We start from the raw sequence: 10,862 nt of genomic DNA on the forward strand, positions 1-10,862 counted from the left end.
TCCCCGGCCCAAGTGATCTATACACTTCAGCCTCCCGAGTAGCTGGAACTACAGGCTCCCACCACCACACCTGGCTAATTTTTGTATATTTTATAGAGACAGGGGTCTCACCTTGTTGCCCAGGCTGGTCTCAAACTCCTGAGGTCAAGAGATCTGCTCTCCTCGGCCTCCCAAAGTGCTGGGATTACAGTGCGTGAGTGAACCACCACCACAACTGGCCTAAATGTTTTTCTTAAAGGCCTACGATTAAGGTCTTTTCATTGTACTATAAGCTAGAGGCCTCAGCTAGACTTTTCTGTAAGATTTTTCTTGTCCCTGATATTTAGTTTACATGGATGGTAATGACAGTAATAGAGAATTCACTATTGTCCCAGATTTGCCCCAAAGTTACACAGACAGGGAAGAGAAATTAGGTTTTCCTCAAAGGGACAGCTGTGTTCCCTGGAGGTAAGAATTTAACACCCAGAATCCTGGCTTCTAGTAAATTAAATCTTTCGTACTAAAATTACATGATGTAATTTAAGTAATAATAAAAGTAAATTAATTTTTGCACATTAAAACTTCCGAGTGTCCCATTCACCAATAAAAAATCCCAGTTGATTCAGTTACAGTTGCGCAAAAGAGGATTCCCTACTGGCTTTCCAAAAATTAGGCCTTCTGCAATGTTTGCCCACCACCCATAGCAGCCTAGGGACCAGCCCCAACTTCTCCTAAACTTGTGACCCACTAGGCCTTTATTCTGAAGAATCCCAGCCACCAGGCCAATGTCAGAGGAGCCCAAAGGAGGGCAGTGCCTACAACAGACCCTTGTCCCCTTGACCTCCCATTTGGCCACTCCTGGGATGTGCAGTACATTTGGGTCTTTTGCAGCACAGCTGCTGAGGAAGCCTCTTTCTTAGGTAACTGAGGAAAGCTATTCAGGGAATACTAAAAAATTTAAGCTAGGGGAATGTTGGATAACTAGATGTCCTGGATAAGAAAACACCAACTGTAAACCTAAAAATTAATTAGTGGTTGACAAGTAGGAGCCAAGAACCCGGAGGATTCTGCACCATGGCATCCAACCTCCTCCTTGGTAGAGCAAGAGCCCCCTTCCCAGTGGGCACAACCCCGCCTTCTCTGGCTGCATCACAGACCTGCCTGCTCCCTGCCAACTGGCCCGACTGCAGGGAAAGCCGACTGAACCTTGAGTTCAGCAAGCCTTGATTCCTGAGCCTTCCATCAGCAGCTCCAGAGCCACCCCACAGGGCTCCCAGACTCTCCGCACTGGTGGATCTGAGCTGCCAAATTGCAGCAAGGCACAGGGCAACTCTACCTAGAAAGCTGCCATTTACTGAGAAAAAAGATCATTTTCACTAATTATACTTGACAGCAACTGGCTGTAAATTGGATTCTTTACAGGAGTACTGAGTATTTGGAAGCAAGGGTAGGCCAGATGAGAGATTCTGTTCTCCTTAGCCTTCCTTTTGCTTTCCTTCCCAGTGAGTCCTAATGGAGAAAATTTAGTTTAATTCAATGAAACTTTACTGGAAGCTTTCTAGTCAGGCTCTGTGATTTTTAAGATGAATTAGAAACAAGCACTCTGCCCTCAAGGAGCTCACAGTCTAACAAGAGGTATTTAGGTCTTCTTGAGGTCTATAGGACCACAGGATACCCAAACTGATCATTCATCCATGGCTACCTACTATTTACTCCTTCACTGGCCTTCTCTTCCCTTCTGCTGAAGCCCACACTCAGGTTCCCTGAAAAGATGGATCATTGGCATCTACATTTCAAATGTGAATAGTGGTTTGAGAATTCTTTGATGGACCCAGATGGCTTTTCAGATGAACAGGTGTGTTCACAGCCTCAGAAAGAGTCATGATATCTTCACCCACATACAGATAATTCAGAGATACAGGACTTTTACTTGTTTTCTTTCCTTTTCTTTCTTTCTTCTTTTTTTTTTTTTTTTTTTTTTTTTTTTTTTTTTTTTTTTTGAGACAGAGTATCACTCTTGTCACCCAGGCTTGAATGCAATGGTGCAATCTCCACTCACCACAACCTCTGCCTCCTGGGTTCAAGTGATTCTCCAGTCTCAGCCTCCAGAGTAGCTGGGATTACAGGTGCCCACCACCACGCCCAGCTAGTTTTTATATTTTTAGTAGAGACGGGGTTTCACCTTGTTGGCCAGGCTGGTCTCGAACTCCTGACCTCAGGTGATCCACCACCTCAGCCTCCCAAAGTGCTGGGATTACAGGCGTGAGCCACTGCACCCGGTGATTTTTACTTTTTCAAACATCTCCATGCCCATTGCCTCGTGTTACCTTCATACCAATGCTGCAGGCAGTTATTGTTTTCCCCTTTACCAGGTAAGAAACCTGGAGTACAGAGAGGTTAACTAACTTGTCCAGGCTCACACAGTTACCTTGCATGGTTTAGTCTGTGGATGATGCTTTCCAACCACTAGGAAAAAATGGATGCAATAAACGATGTCAGGACAAATGCCTATCTATTTAGGAGGGACAGTTTAATTACCTCATATTTTCATAAAAAGAAATTCCAGATAGATTAAAGATCTAAATAGAAAACAAAACAAAAACTAAGCGTGATTTTACCATATAATCCAGCAATCACTCTCCTTTGTGTTTATATGAGTGAGCTGAAAATGTATGTCCACATAAAAACCTACACATAGTCATTTATAGTAGCTTTATCCAGAATTGACAAGACATGGAAGCAAACAAGATGTTCTTTGGTAGGTGAATGGATAAACTGTGGTACATCCACATGATAAAATATTCACCACTAAACAGAAATGAACTATCAAGCCTTTAAAAGACATGGAGGGGCCAGTCACAATGGCTCACGCCTGTAATTCCACCACTTTGGGAGGCTGAGGCAGAGGATCACTTGAGGCCGGAAGTTCAAGACCAGCCTGGCCAACGTGGTGAAATCCCGTCTCTACTAAAAATACAGAATTTAGCTGGGTGTGGTAGCACATGCCTGTAATTCCACCTGCTCAGGAGGCTGAGGCACAAGATAGAAAATTGCTTGAACCTGGGAGGTGGAGGTTGCAGTGAGCCAAGATCACACCACTGCACTCCAGCCTGGGAAATAGAGTAAGATTCAGTCTCAAATAAATAAATAAAGACATGGAGGAATCTTAAATGTGTATTATTACACTAAGTGAAAGCAGCACAATCACAGCTCACTGCAATCTCTGCCCCCCAGGTTCAAGCGGCTCTCCTGCTCAGTCTCTTGAGAAGCAGGGGTTACAGGCACCAGCTAATTTTTTAGATTAGCCCAGCGAATTTTTTGTATTTTTAGTAGAGGTGGAGTTTCACTATGTTGGTTCGAACTCCTACCTCATGATCTGCCCACCTCGGCCTCCCAAAGTGCTGGGATTACAGGTGCGAGCCACGGCGCCAGGTTTAGCTATTTGTTTAATCAAAGACTGTATGAATATAGGCAATGTCTTGCAGTCTCATTGTTCTTTTAGAGGTTGGATTTTTAAAAGTCAAATTTCCTTCCCTGTTCTCTCCAGTTCCTGGGGCTATAACATCTCATGACGTGAGGACATATTGCTCTTACTTCAGTGAGCTTTTCTTGAACTTTGTGTTCAATATTATTAAGAAGCACACATAAGATAAAAATAGAGTTCTTTAAAGATGTCTGCCTCGTTGAAAACTGGGATTTTTTTAGTTCAGTAGTGCTATCTGTATCTCAGAAGAGCAGATACAGAGCTTCCAGATAGCTGAATACATGGAGATTCCTAGATGGTGGCATGCCCAGGGAGGGTGTGGAATCTCTGCACATTGCTTCCCCAATACCTCACCCTAACCATCTCTTCATCTGTATTCTTTGTAATATCTTTCATAATAAAACAGCAAACAAAGGTTGTGAAGATACCTGTAAAGAGTTCTCATCCTTATTGCAAGCCAAAGAGAATGCAATTGATATGGTTGGCTGTGTCCCTACCCAAATCTCATCTTAAATTGTAGCTCCCACAATCCCCACATGTCATGAGAGGTACCTGGTGGGAAGTACTTGAATCATGGGGGCAAGCCTTTTTGGTGCTGTTCTCATGATAGTGAATAAGCCTCACAAGATCTGATGCTTTTATAAAGGGGAGTTCCCCTACACACGCTCTCTTGCCTACGACCATGTAAGACATGCCTTGTTTCTCCACCTTCCACCATGGTTGTGAGGCCTCCTTAGCCATGTGAAACTGTGAGTCAATTGAACCTCTTTCCTTGTATAAATTACTCAGTCTCAGGTATGTCTTTATCATCAGCATGAAAACAAACTACTACAGCAATCCGACGGAATGTTCTGATCACAAAGTGTTTATCAGACACAGGCTGGCATGAGTTAATGGCACTTAAAAACCTGCAAGTGACAAATGATTCTGGGAGGAACAGCAGCTTCAATCTCTAAACATTGGTGCAGCTGAGCTTATTAGAGGTTTTCCAGATATTAACAAGAGCCTGTGACGGTACTAAGATCCTGAAGATGGTGAAAAGGAGCCTGGAACCTGGAGGCCACCAAGTTTTACAGGATTCTGGAAATCCTGGTCTCAATCCAAAGCTAGAATACAGAAAGATATCCTCTCAACTCCTTTTACCTTAAAGCACAATTTTAAAAATTGGATTGGTATCAACTATTAAAACCATCACATAAAAGAAGAAGAAGAAGAAAAGCAGCAACAAATGTCAGAGCCCCAGGGGAGCGATCAGTTCCTGGAGCTCCAGACAACAGAGAAAGCTAAGGGGGGCCTGGGAATCCTGAAGGAAAGAGGCTGGTTTCCAGGGGCTAGTGGAGGCATATTTCCTGATCTCTGCAGTGCCTGCAGGGGTCTCAGCCTAGGAAGGCTGTGTGTGTTTCGAAGCTTCCGGGACAAGAGCAGGCTTTTCTCTTAAATAGCAAGCAAGTCAGCAAGCAAGCAAATAAACGAAAGTGAAGACTTTCTCAAGCCACAGTGACCAGCAAACAAAATGTTGGGAGGGTAGGACAAATGAAGACAGAGATGTCCGTGTATTGGAGAATAGTTTCTAAAATTCTGCTGACATCAGCATCCTTGCTAAGAGCCACAGTGTCTGGCATGGGGAATATGAAGATTATTAATAAATAATCAAGAAGTGAGACAGACCCATGCATACATCATCCTAATCAGTGCCCATGGAAATACCTGAATTTCCCTCCAACCCAGACATTTGCTCAGCATTATTAGAGACGGGTCTGAGCTGGGCAGAGGAAAGGGCAGAGAGCTTGAGACTTCCCAATCCTGCAGATAACTGGACTTACCCTGCTTTGAGGCAGTATAGGGATCGTCAGGATTTTTTTTTTTTTTTTTTTTTTTTTTTTGCAATGTCTCTCGGGAGCCTTACCCTTATCCCCAGCTGTTTCCACTAGGCGCTTAACCAAGCATTTCTTCTAGGCACATATGGTTGTCTCCATGAATGTAATCTAAATAAACACAATATTCTCCATCCTCTTACATTTCCAACTGAGTTTTAACTACCCTATGGATTAGCTTCCTGGAAACATGTTTGACTGGAACACCCCCGATCCAGCTTTTATTAAAGTACAGACAGGTGAATGAAATTTGATGATTACGAACACAGAGGCATGGGGTAGGGCCTGTAGCTGCTGGGCTCTAATTATGCATAGAAGTACTTCATGAATTGTTTTACAGAGCTTGGGGGCCATTTTTGAGGCAGAGGGAAACCTGTCTTCCATCACTTGGGGGACATGGTGAGTTGCATTTCAAAGTCTGGTGTCCAGGCTTTTGAGATTTAGGAATTTTAAAGACTTCCAGTAGCCTGGTGACCCTGATGTGGACTTTCAGGATTTAAAACACAGATAAAGCTGATTTCCAACACCCAGCGGTAGTGATTATCTGTTGTTTTCACTGTACCATATTCGCTTATCTTTTTTGGGGGACCCGCTATTGCAACATTCCTCTGAAAGTCACTGTTTTCCTAACTTTCTGTCCAATATGTTTCTACTGTTGGGTCCAGGAGGCACAGGCCTGACCAGAATATTATTACATTTTCCTGGCTGCAGATTTGGTTTAAGAATGGGCCCAGTCAAAGCCAGTGAATTACAGTGAGACTGTGACCCAGTCAAAGCTAGTGAATTACAATGAGACTGAGACCCAGTCAAAGCTAGTGAATTACAGTGAGACTGAGACAGCTTTTCTACTGAGTTGAACTTGGAATTGCAGTTGCCATCTTGCTTGTACAAAAGAACCCTGAGAATGAAACTAGCAAGTCGGAACACAGAAACAAGAAATGGAGATAGAATGATATGATGGGCACTCATCATACCCAAATTCAGCTTTACTGCTTTAAAAAAAATACTGTAAAAATGCATGCGGTACATTTTCTTTTTCTTTTTTCTTTCTTTCTTTCTTTTTTTTTTTTTTTTTTTTTTGAGTTTCGTTCTTGTCATCCAGGCTGGAGTGCAATGGCACAATCTCTGGTCACTGAAACTTCTGCTTCCTGGGTTCAAGGGATTTTCCAGCCTCAGCCTCCCAAGTAGCTGGGATTACAGGCGCCTGCCACCACACCCGGCTAATTTTTGTATTTTTAGTAGAGGCAGGGTTTCACCATGTTGGCCAGGCTGGTCTCCAACTCCTGACCTCAGGTCATTTGCCCACCTAGGCCTCCTAAAGTGCTGGGATTATAGGCATGAGCCACTGCCAGGTATGGTGGTCTTCCAAGAGCCAGGTGACCCAATAGGGCTTGGTCTCCAAGGTCTACACTAGTGACTTCGAAACCTAGCTGATGAACAACAGACACAATAAAAAGATGAGCAGAACTTCTTATCAAGAAACCGTTCATCATTAGATCTGGTGGGATGGAGGGTAGGCATAATTGGTATTTTTCAAAAGTACCCATATCATGTATCTATTGCTGTACAGCAAAACTTAGTGGTTTAAAGTAATCGTTTTATTTGTTCACAGTTCTCAAGGGGCTGTTGATTTGGGGGTGGGGGTGCAGCCAAGAGGTTCTTCTGCTAGCTTTCTGTGGAACTTTCATGTGGGTGCTGTCAGCTGGCAACTCAGCTGGGTGGCCTCACCCTTGGCTGGCAGTGGGTATTAGCTGGGGACTACAGAAATCCAGCCCAGACTTGTCCACATGGTGGCAGCATCTAAGGGCAGGAAAGCAGAAGCTGTAAGGAGGTCTCCGGAAGTCTAATCTCCTAAATCACACACTGCCAATTCCGGCATGTGTTATTGGTCAAATCAAGTCAGCTTCCAGAATCAGGAAACTAGTTCCCTCCACTCCCTGGGAGCAACTGCAAAGGATGTGCCATGTTTAATCTATTACAGTACCCAAGTTTCCTAAGCTTTAATCCAACAAAGTACTACCAATTTAGTGGCTTGAAACAAGGCAAATTTATTACCTTACAATTCTGGAAGTCAGAAGTCCTAAAATTAAGGTGTAAGCAGCGATTCCTTCCTTCTGGAAACTCTAGAAGAAAATTTGTTTCCCTGCCTTTCCCAGCTTCTAGAGGCCACCTTCATTCTTTAACTCATGGTCCTCCTCCATCTTCAAGACCAACAACAGCATCTTCAAATCTCTCTCTCTGACTCTGCTTTCACAGTCACATTTTCGTCTCTGACCCTCCTGCTTTCCCCTTCCATTTTTTTTTTTTTTTTTTTTCAGATGGAGTCTCAATCTGTCACCCAAGCTGGAGAGCAGTGGCATGATCTCTGCTCACTGCAACCTCTGCCTTCTGGGTTCAAGTGATTCTCCTGCCTCAGCCTCCTGAGTAGCTTTGACTACAGGCACACAACCACCACGCCAAGCTAACTTGTATTTTCAGTAGAGGCAGGGTTTCACCATGTTGGCCAGGGTGGTCTCGAACTCCTGACCTCAGGTGATCCGCCCACTTTGGCCTCCCAAAGTGCTGGGATTACAAGTGTAAGTCATCGCACCTGGCCTCCCCTTCCATTTTAAAAGGACCCCTGTGATTACAGTGGGCCCACTCAGATAATCTAGGAAAATCTTCCCATCTCAAGAGCCTTAACTTAATCACATTTGTTAAGTTCCTTTTTTCAAGTAAAGTGACATGTTTACAGATTCTTAGCTAAGATGCAGCTCACGCCTGTAATCCCAGCACTTTGGGAGGCCGAGGTGGGCGGATCATGAGGTCAAGAGATCGAGACCATCCTGGCCAACATGGTGAAACCCCGTCTCTACTAAAAAAAATACAAAAATTAGCTGGGCATGGCAGCGTGTGCCTGTAGTCCCAGCTACTTGGGAGGCTGAGGCAGGAGAATTGCTTGAACCTGGGAGGCGGAGGTTGCAGTGAGCCGAGATCGCGCCACTGCACTCCAGCCTGGTGCCCGGCAACGAAATGAGACTCTGTCTCAAAAAAAAAAAAAAAAAAAAAAAAGATGCAGACATCTTTGGGAAACTATTATTCTGCTTACCACCTTCAGAATCTCAAATCAAGGGAAACTATGTCACAGAATTCAAAGGGTCCAGTGGTCTAGCCTGGGCTAGCCTGCCAGGCTCAGGGAATACAGGTAGAATACAGGCAGTCAAGAGGCTGGGTTTTCAAACAGACCAGGGCTTGAATTTCAGTTCATTATTTACTGGCTGGGTAACCTTGGGCAAGTTACTAATCTCTGAGACTGTTTTCTGAAGTGTAGGATGGAGATAATACCTATCTTACGGGACTACTGTGAGTTTTAAATGAGCAAATATATTAAAGTGCTTCAGATGGTGCTTGGAACATAATAAAATCAAATGATGATTAGAAAGAGTTCTGGTTTGGTTTGAAGATTTCAGAAATGAGCCGGGCACAGTGGCTTACACCTGTAATCCCAGCACTTTGGGAGGCCGAGGCCGGTGGATCACCTGAGGTCAGGAGTTCAAGACCGGCCTGGCCAACATGGAGAAACCCCATCTCTACTAGAAATACAACATAAGCCAGGCATAGTGGCACATGCCTGTGATCCCAACTATTTGAAAGGCTGAGGCAAGAGAATCGCTTGAACCCAGGAGGCAGAGGTTGCGGTGAGCCAAGATCGCACTATTGCATTCCAGCCTGGGCAACAAAAGCAAAACTTCGTCTCAAAAAAAAAAAAAAAAAAAAAAAAAGATTTTAGAAATGAAGCTTCATAGGACTCCCCAGGGCTGTAAGTGGAACTGGTCACGCTGACTTAGGAGGAGCAAGCAGAACAAGATGGCAAAAAGTTTTGGAAAATAAAATATGTGAGGGGTTTGGGATAATAAGGACAACCTTCCGGGTTTAGGAGTCACAGAACTAGGCTTGTATAGTAGTGGGAAGAGGCAGTCCTGTAATACAGTACTTCGGGCATGGCTTTTGTTTGCTTTGTTAATAAGGGGAATATTTCAGATCTTGGTGGAGAAGGGAGGGCATAAGAGTAGGAGATGTCTGAAGTGCAGAAGAGAGACAGTTTTCTGAGGCTCCAGAAAAATAAGCCATGGCTTTAGTGTTCCAGTGAGCTAGGTTTCAGTGTTTCTGAAAAAGATAGCAAGTTTATGTTTCAGGAGCACAGGTGAATTTGAGGTTAATATAGCTTGGGAGAAAGAGTAAGTTTCACTGGTTCTCTCCAGATGATTTTTAAAATTTTTTTCCAGTTTCATGATGTACATGTCACAGTACACATTATGGCACATTTTGCTTTATAGAAATGTATACCAATGAAACTTGTTCAAACTTAGCATGACCTACCAACAGCTATTTTATCATAAAATTCCAGGTAAATGTGGCCACAGGGATGTTTTATTAATCTGTGCATTTGAAACTGTGATCACATTGTGAATGTCGCAGTGGGTTTTTAAGATCCTGGAATAGTTGAATCTTTTTTGTCGTTATTTCCTCACTTTGTCAATATATCGGAACTGGCAGATATCTTACTTTTCAGATTTCTTAGAATTGGCTTGAAAGGACAGACAGGCATCTTATATGACTTTTGGCTAATTCATGGTGGGTAAATCTGACTTTAACTGCATGGAGAACGATAATGGTGACTTTAAACTACTCCTGAATGAGGCTTTGGAGGGAAAGAAAGGGCATGAATCATGTGGAAGCTGCTCGGGAGCTGGAGGAGACAGGGCAGTGCTCATCAGGGTTGTGGAGGCTCCTGCCAGATCCCTCATGGGACATTAACCCTACCACACAGGGGCTCTTTGAAGAAACATTGGGTCACTAAGGTCAGAGATTTATGAAGCTCCAGCACCCTCAGAGAGTCCTCTTTCCCTTGACCATGGGAACAATAGGCTAAAGATAATGGAGGCCTCTGTATTTCCCACCTTAGGAACAAGAAGGGGAGCAGGAATGCTTCCACTTGGCTCTGGAAGATGTGTCTTAAACATACACTGCAGATGCAATCCTCTCATAAGCAGTGATTCAGAATGATGTAAGAAATCATGTGGGGGCAAGTCTCATCTAACTGTTTAGGGAGGGCAGTAAAGTGGTCTGAGGTGTCCACATAAGTACTGAGAATGGGGATTATTTAGTAGAATTTTGCAATCTTAGAGCTGGAAAAGACTTCAACAGCAACCTCCTCCAATCTCTGTGTTGCCATGGAACTCTTTCTTCAAACAAAAGCTTCATATGAGCACAAATACACACCCCTACGAAAGCAGAATTGCTCTGGTTGCAGAGTGGGGGGAGGGGGAAACAAAAAATTATTTATAAAATTAGAAAACTTTAAAAAATCATCATGGAAGAAAACTTTTATATTTATATGTATATCATAGGGAGGCTAAAGTTAACATTGACCACAAAAAATAAAACTTCCCAAAACAACAGATTCTTCATTTATAGCGTGAAGAGGCTTTGATTCTTTACGGACATTTTTACTTGGAGTCCTGAGAACAGAGATATGACTTTCG

Source organism: Saimiri boliviensis, chromosome 14 (genome assembly GCF_048565385.1).
Source record: "Saimiri boliviensis isolate mSaiBol1 chromosome 14, mSaiBol1.pri, whole genome shotgun sequence".
Classification (NCBI taxonomy): Eukaryota; Metazoa; Chordata; class Mammalia; order Primates; family Cebidae; genus Saimiri; species Saimiri boliviensis.